The 14,741-nt window shown below is 37.6% G+C and overlaps 1 protein-coding gene across 1 annotated transcript in view; it reads right to left on the bottom strand.

Annotated features, from left to right (window-relative positions):
• Positions 1-14,741, bottom strand: part of grm4 (glutamate receptor, metabotropic 4) — a 55,301-nt gene that overhangs the window by 38,657 nt on the left and 1,903 nt on the right. The window lies entirely within an intron of this gene.

Below are 14,741 nucleotides of genomic sequence, written 5' to 3' on the forward strand. Positions count from 1 at the left end.
ATGTTAGGTGGGGAATGAGAGTTGAAAACATGGCACTGCACTCTTTGTCCGTGAAGCCCCTCAAAACTAGTGAATATAATGAATTACAAAAGACGCACTTGTTAGAATACAGGTGCAGTGTTCTCGAAGTTACATTCAACTGACACCTATCCAGCCATTCTTATTGCGTTTCTTGCTATGTGTTAACTTCACTGGTTGTTACCAAAACATATCACAGAGACAAATCTACACTGTTCATTTGTTATGGTGTGTTGACGCTCAATTCCCACACAATTTCACCCAAAGAAAACAGGCTGATATTAAGGTGTTCGACAGCAAACGTTGCGTCTTTGCTCCACTGGCTTCTCTAATTGCACATCGTTCCCTGTTATTTGTTCACACACCTTGTTTTATGTACTTGGGCTGCATTGCCACTCATGTGAATGACTAACGTGTGGAAGGTGTCATCTTTACATCTTTGCTTTTCTCAGCTTCAGAAGCATCTGACCTTAGAAGATGGCAAATTTTCTACCATGAAATCCAATCTGTCATCTTTGACCTTTCAATTTGAAGTCACTGCCTAAATTTTCAGATACTTTAAAAACAAAGCCTCTTCTCTTTGGCCTCTCTTTGAGATTATTCAGATACAAAACATTTTTAAAACACTAAGGAGAAGAAAAGAACATATATATAATATATTTAATAACAAAAAATGGACAGTTATTCCTTTTGCTATCAAAGATAATTTGAAAAATGTCTAACGCTCATCCTGTCACTCGTTATTTATTCTGGCTTTTTTTTTATTCTTCTATTTTCTCAAAACAGATACATATGTATTTTATGGAATATGAAAAATAGACATATTTATACATATCAGATGGTGGGGATAAAATCTGGCACCCCAAACACATTATTATATAGCTACAATGAAAATAATAAGAAGAAGAAGAATGATAAAAATATGTATGAGAACATAAAGAATGAGAAGAACAAAAACAAAAGCTACAATAATTATTACTAAATAACAAAAAAAGAGATAACAGCAAAAAGAAGAAAAAACGTTTATGATACGAACAACAACAACATGAGAAAAACAAAAAGGAACAATGAGCAGATAAAGAAATGAAAAAAGTGGAAAAAATAAATAAATAAAAAATACAAACAAATATAAAATGAAAAAGAAGAGCTTATTATTGTTGCTGATAATAATAATAATAATAATAATAATAATAATAATAATAATAATAATAATAATAATAATAATAATAATAATAATAATAATAATAATAATAATAATAATAATAATAATAATAATAATAATAATAATAATAATAATAATAATAATAACGCTGAAGCTGGCCAGCTGCCTGTCAGGTCTGTTGGAGGGTTTAACATTTTCTCCACTGCACCTCCATCGACATTATTACTCTGATTCTGCCGAAGACCAGGATGAAGTGCTGCCATGAATCACCTTTAGCACTGGAGGGAAGTGGTCTTCCAAATCACAACCAGGTTAAAACTAAATTTAATCATAGACGCTTAGTTGGGTCAGACAGTCGGTCTGGTTTGCTATTAACTGATGGAAGAACACTTTACCATCATCTTCATCATCATCATCATCCTCTCCTCTCCTCTCCTCTGTCTTTGTTCTAACTTTGCTTTTAAGGCAAGTGCTGTCTCGTGTATGAAGGATGGGTGAAAGGTGGGCATGCGTGAGAGATTTTTATTCCCTGTCTATAAATACAAGGGCCCCAAACACAGATTCAAACCAGGAACATTGTTAACAAGCTCACATCTCTCTGTAAAGTTTGGGATGTTTTAGTGAACTCCCTTCTTTTGAACTCTCTTTCATTCACATTGCTTTGTTTGTTGTTGTTGTTGTTGTTGTTTTCCATTCACTACTGCTTTTGTTCACCTGAAAATACAAAGACAGTGCGTAATAATTTTCTCAGCCACAAGCTAATGCTGTTTGGGGGGGAAACGCCTGATATATTATATCAAGGGAAGAAGAAAAAACAAATACTTTAGAATAAATAATGTAGTGTTATTTGAACTACTGCTTCTCTGGTCCGACACAGGGGTAATGGTTTTCTGTCAAACCATTTGACTTCTGCCTGACCTCATTTCTGTGGCTACAGTCCTGAAATGCCAAAGGCGGAGCTGAGTCTTTGCACATGGGCCTAAGAATAGCAGTGATTAAACAGGTCGCCTTCCTTCTTTTACCCCGTAACAGTATGATAGCTCAGAGCCGCCCAATTATCTGACTTGTCCTTAAATGTCTTTGGTTAGATTTCCAACTCATAGAAAAACTAAGAACAAAGTCTTCATATACAAGTTCACTAAATAGTAGGGTTTAAGTTCTAGAGGTTTTTAGTTTCTCAGGCTAACCCATTGGTTTCAATTTCAACAACTAAGTAATTTTTTTATAATCTGATAAAATCTGGAAATGTGTTTCAAAATAAGCCAGTCTGATTTCAGCAGCTCTGCAACAATAACGCTGCTCCTGCTATTTTTGATGAATTATTTTAATCAATTATTTTGTCATTAGTTACACAAAATTGATACTAGACATTAGATTTAAACATTTAAGCAATATTACGTATGAACAACTATGAGGTTTCTGTGTTCAGCTTTTAAATGATTTTAGTTTCTTCTCGTGTTCTCAGTCAGATACTAATGCTGTGGTTTATCAAGGAACAGACTAAGGGAAAGATTTTGATGAATTATTTTTTACACAAAAAAAGACCCTTTAATGTTATCGTTGACAGATTAAAAACTAATTAAATCAACAAATGTAACTAATTATATAAGTCATTAGGATGAACCTATTTATTGTCCCTCACCAGAAGGCACTAATTAAAAAAGGTGGGGTTAGAGATTAGAAGAAGCTGCAGCGCAGCACAACTGTTTGACAGTTTGGAAATTTGTCTTTACTGCTCGTCTTCGCTGTGGAAATGAGGTTATCTGCAGTGACAGACTGAAAATGATTAGGTAATAGTTCTTCAGTGGCGCCCGGTGCTCTGCTGCTTCACACAGGGCTCATTCACACGTTTGGCTACCATTTGTTTTACTGCCACTATGGCTGTGGTTGGTAATAAGTGTCCTCTGGCTTATATATATATATACATATACATATATATATATATATATATATCTATATATATATATATATATATATGCAAGCATGCAGTATTGATACAGTTCATATACAGTACTGTGTATATGCAGTACTTTCTGTAAGCAGAATATAAAGACAACCCATAGACCTGTGAGGACATGAGGACAAACGTCCATGAAAGGAAACCCCAGTCTCTGAGAGATGTCAGAGATGTAGCATTAGTGGAGGTATTGCAATTTTTAAAAAAACATTTTTTAGAAACAACTGGTTTGTACAACCTAACGTCACGGATATGATTATGAAATTATTTTTAATGCCATTTTTTTTTCTTCAGTACAGTAAGTATATGAATCTTTGTCTTAAAAGGAACAGAGATTAAAGAGGTTACTAAAAGGCAGTGGGATGACCTTCATCTCCTCGTCACCTCCTCACCAATTAACCACTGCAGTAAAGCAGCTGCTTTCATCTGCTAATTGATTGATTGATTGATTTACCTGTTTATCTATCACAATGTTTTTACGACGCACTGCTGTCACTGCTGTCAGTGCTGTCAGTGCTGTCAGTGTCTAAGTTGATTAACTGGAAACAGTTAAACAGTTAACAGTTAAACAGTGATGGAGGTTGGCTTTTGAAGAGGAGTGAATTTGTAAGTCATGTGTTCAGACCAGACGTGCATCAGAGCAGAGATAAGATCGTAATTGCCATAAAGATATTATTCTTACGTTGTTTGTTTTTGTGACTTCGTTGAACAAACGTTAAATGTTCTTTTCACTCTTTTTATTGATAACGTTTTATTATCGATCCTACTTAGAACAGAGAGAAGATTTTTATCAATACATAATGAAACACATTCCTTCTTCCCTGCAGGGGGTGCTAGGAATACAGCTCTAAAGTTAGAAGTGATCGTTTGCGTGTGTGTTTGTGTGTGGTTGTATTTGGCCCTCACCCATTGTTACAGTATTGGCTTCACCTCGCATCCCCGTCAACACTTAATAGAATTAAACGTTAGAAGACGAATGACTGAAGCTCTCCGCGGCCCCGCAGTGGACAAAATGAAACACACAATTTGACTAGAGACACCAAAATGATTAATGCATGTTTTCCTTTTCAAAATCAACCTTTCAACTTTTGGTATTTTAGAGAGTTTTGAGAAAGGTTGGTGGATGAAATTTTAACTCTGTCCCTTGAGCAGAGCAGGGGACAGTGAAATCAAACACCGGCCGACAGTGGGCGACTGACAGGTGGACAGTCTGAGGTCTCAACACACAGAGACATCCACCTATAAACTGAACTGAACTGACGACATTTTTGATCATTCAAAGATCACTCTTTACGTTTAAAAGCTCTGCAGTGAGATTGAAACCAGGAAGTTAACATGAGGATTGCTAGAGTGGAATGCTGGCTTGTAAAAGGCTACAACATGACTTTAGATCAGAGATACTTCATTGAAATTTGTGTGGACGTTTTCTGAGGTGAAGGTCCAGGAAAGAAGCCAAGTCAGTGAAAACAGAGGCTTTGGGAAAGAAAACTGAACAACTGTCAGTATTTCTTTAGTTCCAGGTCCAGGTTCAGATTATAAATCGCCTGGTTCCACATCCAGACTGTGGTCAAACTATTAGTGACCTCTGCTTAAGATTATCTCCAATTCTCTTAGCATTTGTTTAGATTCACTCCCTCCCTCTCTCTTTCTCTCCCTTTCTCTCCCCCTCTCTCAAGTATCCAATCACAGGTCAGATTTCCCAAAGGCTGTAGAGAGAGAGAACCACTGCAGTCCACTTCTCCAATCTGTCACTTAAGCTCCCACCTGATTGTTTAAGTTCAACAAAGGTCAGTGAAACGATATTGATGAAAAAAATAAATAAATACTGACCACAGCTTTTCTATGCTCACAGTTTGTTTTAAAAAATCATAAAAAGTCATTTTAATTACAGTAATAGTAGTGTAGTATTTTATTATGTTGATCTAAATGTTGACTAAACAGATGATTCCCATTTTTCACGTCAGGATTAAAATCACTGTTCAAGATTTTTAAGTAAAAGTTTCATGCACACACAGGGATATCATGTGAACTCCATACAAAAAGATATTATTATCAACTGCATACATTTCCTCTACAGCTAATGTCCTTACTTTTAATGAAACCTTACCTTCAACCGCATTTGCACAGAAGCACAGAACACAGTCTGATCCTATGAAAAGAGTTATTATTACACCGCCTGCTGTGTTTTAATAAGACAGTTCTCTTATCGCCAGGCAGTGTCTGTGATAACATGTAAAGGTAGTGACAGCTTCGGTATAGGAGCCTTCAAACGTGCTCATGGGAGCAGTGTGTGCTGCCATAGTGCATCTTCTCTGGGTCAGCTGCAGCCGTGCCCTGACAGCATACACTTTTATACATGCATATATTTTCAGCGCCTCCTTTAGATGCATACAGTCTATCCCAACTCTGTGGTTTTAGATTTCAACATTCACCCCCCCCCCCCCCCCCCCCCCCCCCCCCCAGCTCCTTCTATTCATTTATCTTGTGATGCAGCCTTTTTGCCCTGAGTCATTTACATCTGAAATCTCTTGCAGCCTTGTTTTCACCCATTCCATATGTGTTTATAATAGGAGTGAAGGCAGATAACGGCGTGGCTTTAAATGCCCGCCGCCCTAAGGCTGCTGGACGTCCGTTCAGAGAGGATTGTCGATCAACAACGCAAACAACCAGGTCATTTAAAAACAACTTGTTTAAGTAAGGCATACATTAATCACATAAGTCATGTTTGCTGACCAAGAGCACAAACAGTGAGAAGCCATTTCAGGAAACAACAATGTCGCGCTGCAGTGTAGATGAAGATGTCATTTGAATGTTGGAGTTGTCAACGTAGATGTTTGATAAACTGACTGTCTACCTCATGAATCGATCATTACTGTCTGGACATTTGTATTAACGTTGTTAACGTTGTAATCACAACAAATATTTCTGCAGATTTATGGTAAGGAAAATGACTTTATAACGGACAAAATATTATTATAAAATGCAACTTTTTTCATGCAGGAAGAAATGTTACGCTTCAATAGATCATATAAAGCTCTTTTTTACTCACATAGGCACACAGTTCAAAGCTGTGGTTCACAAATGACTAAGCCGTAGGAAATATACCTTCAATTTTACTTTACAAAAACAGCCCAGTCCTTCACAATGACTTCCTGCTATGGCTTAAAAGCTTTAGCAATGGTTATTTTTATATTTCAGACATGAATGTAATATTCACTATATTTTGTACTTGGAAAAAGAAATGCCTAACATGTGCTTTTGGTCCAAATTTCTAACTAATAGAGTTTAATAAAGTAGCAGTGTTCAGGTGGAAACAGTATGGTTGGAGGTGTAATAGGCATAAAAAATTACAGAATTGGTGCATGCAGGAAAAAGAAGCCAGAGCGAGCTGATGGGATTTCTTGCAATAGTACCAGACAAAACTGGTTTAAATGGTATTCAGTGGAGTTCATCCCTCTGACCTACTTTTGGATCACGACCCTGTGTGAGAGGAACAGGGGTTTAAGGCACATGGAAAAGTCCATATATCAAAAAGTAAAGACTTTTTTCTTTTATCCCAGTGATAAAAGCGGGGTTTACAGCGTCAAAAGGGATCAAAAGGGCTGCACTTTTAATTAGTTGGTTTGTTTTGGACTTAACATTCATCAGTAGGACAGCGAATGACAAGAAACTCTCAGTGGGCTCTCTGCAGGGCCATCTGTCTGCAGAGGCAAATCTAAAGAAGGACTAGTATACATTATTAAGTATGCAGGTCACCTCACTGTGAGCTGTGATGAAGTGATCTAACCATGTGGACGTGGCTCCGTCCCTACGACGCCTGCTTATGTCAGATATTACAGAAATAGATATGACAAAATGAAAAGGTTACCTGAAAACAATTCTTCCAGATAATGAACCAGATTAAAAATGTCAGGCATGTGAACAATGATACATGATGTGTCTCCCATAATTCCATCATGCTTTCACTCATTAGTGCTCTAAGACACAGTCAATACACATTTTGTTATTTAAGCATCCTGTTGTGTGCGAAGTTTTTTGTTGTTGTTGTTGTTTTTCACCAAGATCAAGCTTAAATTACCATCATCAACAACCAGCATGTGTCTGTGGAGGGTTCAACCTCAGGTTAGCGGACAGGTGAGCCTGATTGTCAAATGGATTTGTAATGGCTGTAGCCTGCTTAATAATGTTGAGTTACAACAATTTGACTGCAGTTTGAATAAGAGACTTTCCACAAGTTTTTGTTCTGTGCTTTTCTGTTCCAACAATGCACAGATTCTTTTCTATTATTTTGATATTTAGAAATATTATTTCAATGTGATTTGTCATGATTAATCAAATAATATTTTCTAACTGTTCGACAGCTCTACCTGAAATACATTAGCTGGCACAATAATGAATGGATTTTTTTTTTTTTAATTTATTTTAACAATTACCTAATATACCAGGGTGTTATTTGACTGGCAATCTGGATTTGTACGCCTTTGTGCGTTTGCACAGCTGCAACATTAACTGAATAGAAGCTCTAGCTGCCACATTTTGGAGGGAGAAAAAAAAACCTCTCAACTTTCAGTGAAAAATCTGTCTCCTTTTGTTTTACTAATGCAGCAGATGACACATTCTCTTTTATCCAGCAGAAAAGCCTCTCACCAGTTGGAAATCGTCTGACGAGGACAGAAATATTAAGAGCAGCCGTCGGTGCAAACACTCTCTGTCTTATGGCTCAGTGACTGATGCTGCTGTCAGCTGTAAACAGGTGGGTATTGACTTTAAAATTCATGAAAAATCTCTTCAGCTGCTGCAAAGAACTGGGTGATGGAGGGTGAATTAAAACAAAGCTCTCTCTGCCTGCCTTTAGACTTTGACCCCTTTTGAATCATCGGTATGACTTGGCAGCCCGGTCGCATAATTGATGCCATTCATTACATGGTTAAGGCCAGTGTTTTGTCTGAGGTGAGTGGACGAAGCTGGACGGCAATGAGAGCAACCCGGGCCACAATGATTGATAGAAGGCAAGCTGCATTTCAAATGCTGTGAGAGTTGGTTGCCCAAATGCAAGTCAGTGTAACCCTCTCTGCCAGCTCGGGGCGGAGCCATTAATAAACTCGGCAAATGATGATAGCAGTGGTATTGATTGGAGTTTGCACCCTCTACTCTTCCAGCCCCTCTTGTTCCAATACCCTGGCTCAGTAAACACAAGTATTGAAATTGTTGACCCCAATTGTCTCTGCCATTGATTACTGTGTGGATATGGGGACAGTGTAATCTCTCTCACTCTCTCCCCCTTACTCCCGCCCCTTTTTTTTTTTTGGCATGGCAGCCTAATTCCATTTACTTGAGCTCACAGACGGGCCAAAATTTATCAATACGTAAATCCAAAAAGTGGAAATACAGGATAAAAAACAATTATATATTTTTTTTTTCTGAAAACATTTGCAATATCCCCAGCTAAACATTTTTTTCTTCTCACACTGAGCTCTCAACCTCAGAATCAGACAAACTTCTGCAGGGCAACAAGGTCTCACTAAAATAGTTAAACCACAACATTTACCTTCTCTTTAATCATTCTTGACATGTCTGCAGCAAGATTCTGACCTGGAAGTGAAGAGAGTGGCTGTGGTATAAAACAGAAGTAGAATGACCTCCTTGGTGTGACAGGCAGAGTCAAATGAAGCTCTGCTCACTTTCTGTTCATCCGGCTGTGAAGCATAGTTTGAAGACCTTCTGTTTTATGCAGACATATTTGTTTTCTTCTGTTAATGAAAGGAAAATCAAACTGTCTGTTAAATTCTCACTGTGGCTTGGGTCGACCATGTATTCCACACAGCGCTGTTCCACTAACGTACCACTACCTTACAGTTCATTGGACATTTGGTGAAACCCAGCTTAAAGAAGTATTTGGTGACAGTAGTGGGTATCAACAAATTAAAATACTTGTATTGGTACCAATATTGGTATCGGTGTATTCATATCTTAGGACGGTATGTTGTTGTGCCTGGCCATAGATAAGTAATTTGATTTAAGCCAAGAGCTAAAACAACATCTTTGGTTTGCATACTGCAAAATGGTCACATATTTGAATTTATTTAAATCAAATAACCTGCAGTGGAAGAGCAGAGTTGATTTGTTTGTTTATTTGTTGTTGTTTTTTTTTTAAATAGAGTGCAAAGAATGAAGAGTTCCACTTGATTGCTGCTTCAACAGGCTGACAGAGACATAATGAAATCCAAGGGTTAGGAGCCGGCCAATAAAAACAGATGTTTCTCTACTTTCTGCAAACGTCTTTTTTCTCCCTGCCTCCAAATTTCATTCTGCTGTTTCTCACCTTCGGGCTATTCCTTTCTCTTCTCCGTCTTCCTTTTACCTCAGCTGACACATAAGTGCCTTGTTATTTGTAAAGGAATGACACTTCCCTGAGTGAAAGTAACACCGTGTCAAAATTTCATCCAACGATTCTCGTCAGACTCCATCACTCCTGCGTTGTATTTTATTCACAAATGGATAAGAAATGCTTTGCATATCTCAGCAATTCTTAAAATTAAAATTGCTCCAACAGACTCAAAAATCCTTGATTGAAGAAAGAGAATGTCAAAATGACAATCGACAAGTGATTAACTGTTTTGTTTTTTGTTTTAATTTCTCTCTCTCTACAGGAGACGTTTCCTATTATAACTGTGACACAAGGGGAGTCTGAAAAAAAATTCTTTGGACTCCAGCTGCTTGTCTTGACAGGTGAGTGTCAGTGACAATGCTGAAAAAAAAAATGCAGATTTAAATGCACACAAATTTCTGGCCTATTTAAAACTGCTACATACAAGTAAGTAATTTCGTGATTGAATTATTTCTTTCTTGGTTTGCACACTTGGGATGCTACCCTGGAAACAACAGGTAGAACGTTTTTGGTCCACGCAAATAAGACTGCTGGTTATTGTCCTTATTTTTACTCAAGCCCCCCGCCCCCCCAAAAAAATACACAGACCGCTTTCTGAGTCAAATCAGAAAGGTAGTGGATTAAACTGTCATAAAGCTGATTAATACTGTTTCATTGAAAAATCATGGTGAAGTAATGTCAACCTGGGTGACACATTCAAATATTTAAATGTCTGATGTTTAGCAGGAATAATAAATCCTTCTTTTTTTAAAAAAAAATCCCATCTGTTAGTTTATAGGTTGAACACAAAAAAGTCCAAACTCACTTTATTTATAACCAGTGCACACTGACATATAAAATGCAACTGAAAACTACAGCACCGGAGACATGACTTAACACGGAATGATTCTTTTGGTTCGAGAAAATAATGAACTTTGATTGTGTCAATTAGCCATTGAACATTTACTTATAATCCCATTTACCATATTTAATTTTTTTTAAAAACTACAAAACATTGATTTGTAAAAACAAAGTATTTTATTAGTTTTCCTGGTACTGTTTTCATCTCATTTCACCACCGTCTCATCTACTGTTTATGGATGTATAGCAGAGCCATGCATGTTAGCTAATGCATTTGATGAAAGCTAACTATATCGTCCTCCCGCTGACATTCCCTACAATCAAATATGATCATTAGCCCTGGATGTACCTTTTCCTGATCTCATGAGGAATAATGGGACAACTGGAATCACATTTGTGTCTGACTGTGCTTTCCATTACCATATGGAAATCCTGTTAAATATACAGCATCGTGTTTTTATCCCCTTAAATGAAATTCAGTTTTTTCCATCAAGGTTATTCCTGCACACTGTGTAACGTGATTGCCTGTTATTGCAGTTTGGTGATGCCAATGTTTTTTCCAATCACATAAGGCACCACAGCTTCTTTTCACCTCCTCGTCCCACAGACAGGGCCCATACGGCAGCACTAACACCTTTCCCACTGCTTCTAAATTGGTCCCGGGGGGGGGGGGGTTGGGGATGTTGAAGTGCGAGGTAAAGTAATAGAAATTACACAAAACAAAAAATAAGTCAAAAGGTTTGTTTTTATTGCGTTTGTGAGAACGAGGTATCGTCACTGAGAAGGTTTTACAGCAGGAAGATTTTCTTATTTGGAAAATAGGTGTTGGCTGGTGAGTATATGTCAAAGCAATGACTAGCATGCAGTATAAAAACAAGAGGCTACGATCTCTTTGGGCCAATCAGTGTTCCAGAACACCTTCATTTATTGCTGTTTTTAATGATATTTTTCATCGCAAAATAAAATATAAAAATATATGGAAAAGAGGAGTTCTGGTCAGCCTGATCTTATAATCAAAAGCTTTACGTGGACCAACTAAGAAGATGTCCTGGATTTCCTGACAGTGTCCCTTAATATCTATAAAAATAGAAGACTGGTAAGAAGTAATACTTGAAAAACTCACTTAAAAAAAGTGCTGTTTTTTTAGAAAATGTATGGCTTGAATTTTATGTTGACAAAATACAAATTCAAACTGACATGAAGTAAACTGATGAACTGACCTTTGAACAATTACAAAACATAAGTCACATTCGGTTATTTTCGTACTCACTATGCAGATGGGAAAGATATTCAGTGAATATCTTTTTACTTCTTTCTATAAAATTCTAAATCTCTTAAATAGTGTTCATAAAAAACAACAACATTATAATCATGTGGGCAGGATTAATGATATTTGATTTGAGCCGTTGGTTTTGAATACGTGACAAAGTCTTTAGGCTGAGTGTAAAAACCCTCAGTCAGTGTTTCTGCTTTCTTACAGCTGCCTAATCAAAAAGCCAATGTTGACCCCTGGCCCCTCCACCCACCTGTTCTCCAAGTCTGGCAGCGCTGTGGTTTTGTCTTCTGTTTCTTGTCCTCCAACATCCAACCTGCACGTACTCATCGATCACTCCATTAATGCACTTCCACACTCTCTGTATCCAGGTTAGTGTGGATGAGGATAAAATCAGAGATTTGTTTGTGCTCAGCGTCATTAGAAATGCTACCTCTGTTTTACTCACCAATACTGTGTATCAATGATGAAGTTTTGTTGAGGTTTTAGAAGTTCTCAGTTGGTTATCTTGTAGAAACAAATTCCTGCGCTGCTGTGTGTTTCACACGTCCAGTATTTACACTGAAAAGATATCTGAAGCCATAAGGTTTTGTTTTTTTTAAGTATTTTTTAAAATTTAGTTAGTTTTTTAATTTAGTTAGTTCAGAATGCTTTACTAGCTTTAGGTGTTCTTTTTTTAATTGTTTTGCTGTGTTCATGTGGGAAACAGTTGTTACGGTTAATTGTAAATTTTAACCTTTACAGCGGCTGACAATATTGACTGCTATGTATTTTTAATTTCTTTTTATGAACTTTGTTGATTCCACACTGGGGAAATTCTGTTAACGTGTTAACAGCCCCTTGGAGACTCCAAGTATATGGTTCCACTGAACTTAGGTAGCACTGCAGTTTATAGTGGCCTCTAGAATAATTTTGATTACTCATAATACATTGATAAACCTTTACAATATTTAAAAGGTTAATTTCTCTATGTATAATACTACAGTGTCCAAGCCTGACCACAGCACATCCTCCTGACAAATGTATTGCTGTAGTACTGGTGTGTCCTAATAAAGAGGGCGAGAGGCTGTGGATTAGTAGCACAGTTTTAATCCAGATTAGTTACACGACAATTTGGATTATCGCCTCATCCTGTCAAATTGAAATCTGCTTTCATTCAAACAGTTGTACCAGACAAAGTGAGAATGAATCAATTTTCTTGCTCAATCTTACCACTCAGTACTTAATTATGTTGTAACTCTTAAAAAAAAAAAAGAAATTCTGAAAATCAGTATTTTCAGGGTAGGATGAAATTGGAGGCCAGTTAAATACAACAGGGCCAAACAGTCTGACACCAGAGAACATACTGGAGGTTGATGTCTTTGGGTCAGGATTCTATCTGCACTGATTCTTATTGCCTTTTGTGGCCAATTTGTGCAGCATCCCACGAGTACTTCTGCAATGCCAATAACCTCCCCACACCTTAATTCATGGCTCTGCTTTACTGCTCCCTTGATTTGGACTCCAACACAATTTCTCCTATTTTATTAGCAGTGTGAATATTTATGTATGTACATTTACATCAAAAAGTGTCTGATAATGTGCACTTTCACGCCCACACTCGTAAGTGGGCTACGACTTCACCTGAAATACTGACGTCGCCTGACATTTCTGTAGGGTTCCCAGAAGCGAGGATCAACGATCGGGGAGCTGCACTGGCTTTTAAAAAATTGCCATTTATGATATAAGTGCATTAGGGGAGGATACATAACCATTACATCGTCGATGTGACGGTCCCAAGTGAGAGGGAAACGGCAAGAAACAGCGGGAGAGATGAATGGTGATCATTCAGCCGTTCGCTCTGCCCAATTAGGCAATGACAAGTAATTGTTGGAACAAATTGCAACAAGACGTATCGGAGGCACTCAGAGGTCATTTGCATGATGTCAAATCATAAATAAAGGCCTAACTGTGTGACGTCCTACCCATGGGTGTGAGCCGCCGATTAAAGGCCATATGGAGGGGAACGGGAACGTCACACAGTGGGCTCTGATCTCGCCTTCACGGGAAAGTGGAGTGTTCAGGATCCAGATGTTCACGTGGAGTCCTGCTGCTCTGATTGGACACATGCTTCCTCCATCAGCCAATCACCACTGTCACGTTTACCATTGCTGTGATGGTTGTTACAGTGACATGGTGGAATCTGTGCATTTGCTAAACAAACTGCATAATTAGTTTGTTTGTTTTTTTTTTCTGAGAAAAAAACTAAATTTAAGCCCTGAAGGAAACTAGCTCTAAAACTGACTGTTGAATCATTAATGCTGTGTAACCATCAGAGAAGACAACAAAGTACATAACCTGTAATTGGACTATAAATGTTGGGACAGACGTCTGTTGTAAAGTGAAGAAAATGAAATTTATTTTAATTATTAAGGGTCAAATATTGGTTCATGACGATTATGGTCTCTGTCATTTCTCCTTCCTGTTTTTCCTTTGGTCTTGTTTGTTTTTGCAAACATTTCTTGTCTTGTGCCGCTTTACCAGAACTACTGATACCACATGTATGTGACGCTAGATGGAGAAACCTGTGGTTTGAAGCCGTTTAAAGAGGTCTCCAGGAACACACAGCAACTGTTCAAGGTGAGATCTTCATTCCTAAATGTTACCTTGATGTTTACATATAATCTCAATATTTTTATCTCGAAAATTCTACCTTGACGTCTTGAGTTACTGTACAGGTCAAAGATCTGCTGTACTATATACGGAGTAATACTAAACTGTGCTACTCGGAATCCCTGTGTACTGTATAAAGAGGAAATATTTCAAGATGTCGATTAAGTAATACAGCTGTCAGGTGTTTTATATTATCGATCCCCAAACTTTTTGCTCCAAGGACCGGTCGGCCAGTACTGGCCTGTACCGTGGACCAGTAGTGTCACGCCAAACATTCATCATCATGGTTTGCTTTATTCTGTTTGTGTCGGAGTCTGAAAGACAAGAATGATTTTGATTGATCTGAAATGATCAACAATAACAATAATAAATATGATGTCATTCTGAAGGTTCTAAATTTTTTTGGGCTCGATGACAAAATCATTGTTTTGTGAGTTTTGCGCATCGTGGC

Source organism: Cynoglossus semilaevis, chromosome 11 (assembly GCF_000523025.1).
Source record: "Cynoglossus semilaevis isolate Cse_v1.0 chromosome 11, Cse_v1.0, whole genome shotgun sequence".
NCBI lineage: Eukaryota > Metazoa > Chordata > Actinopteri > Pleuronectiformes > Cynoglossidae > Cynoglossus > Cynoglossus semilaevis.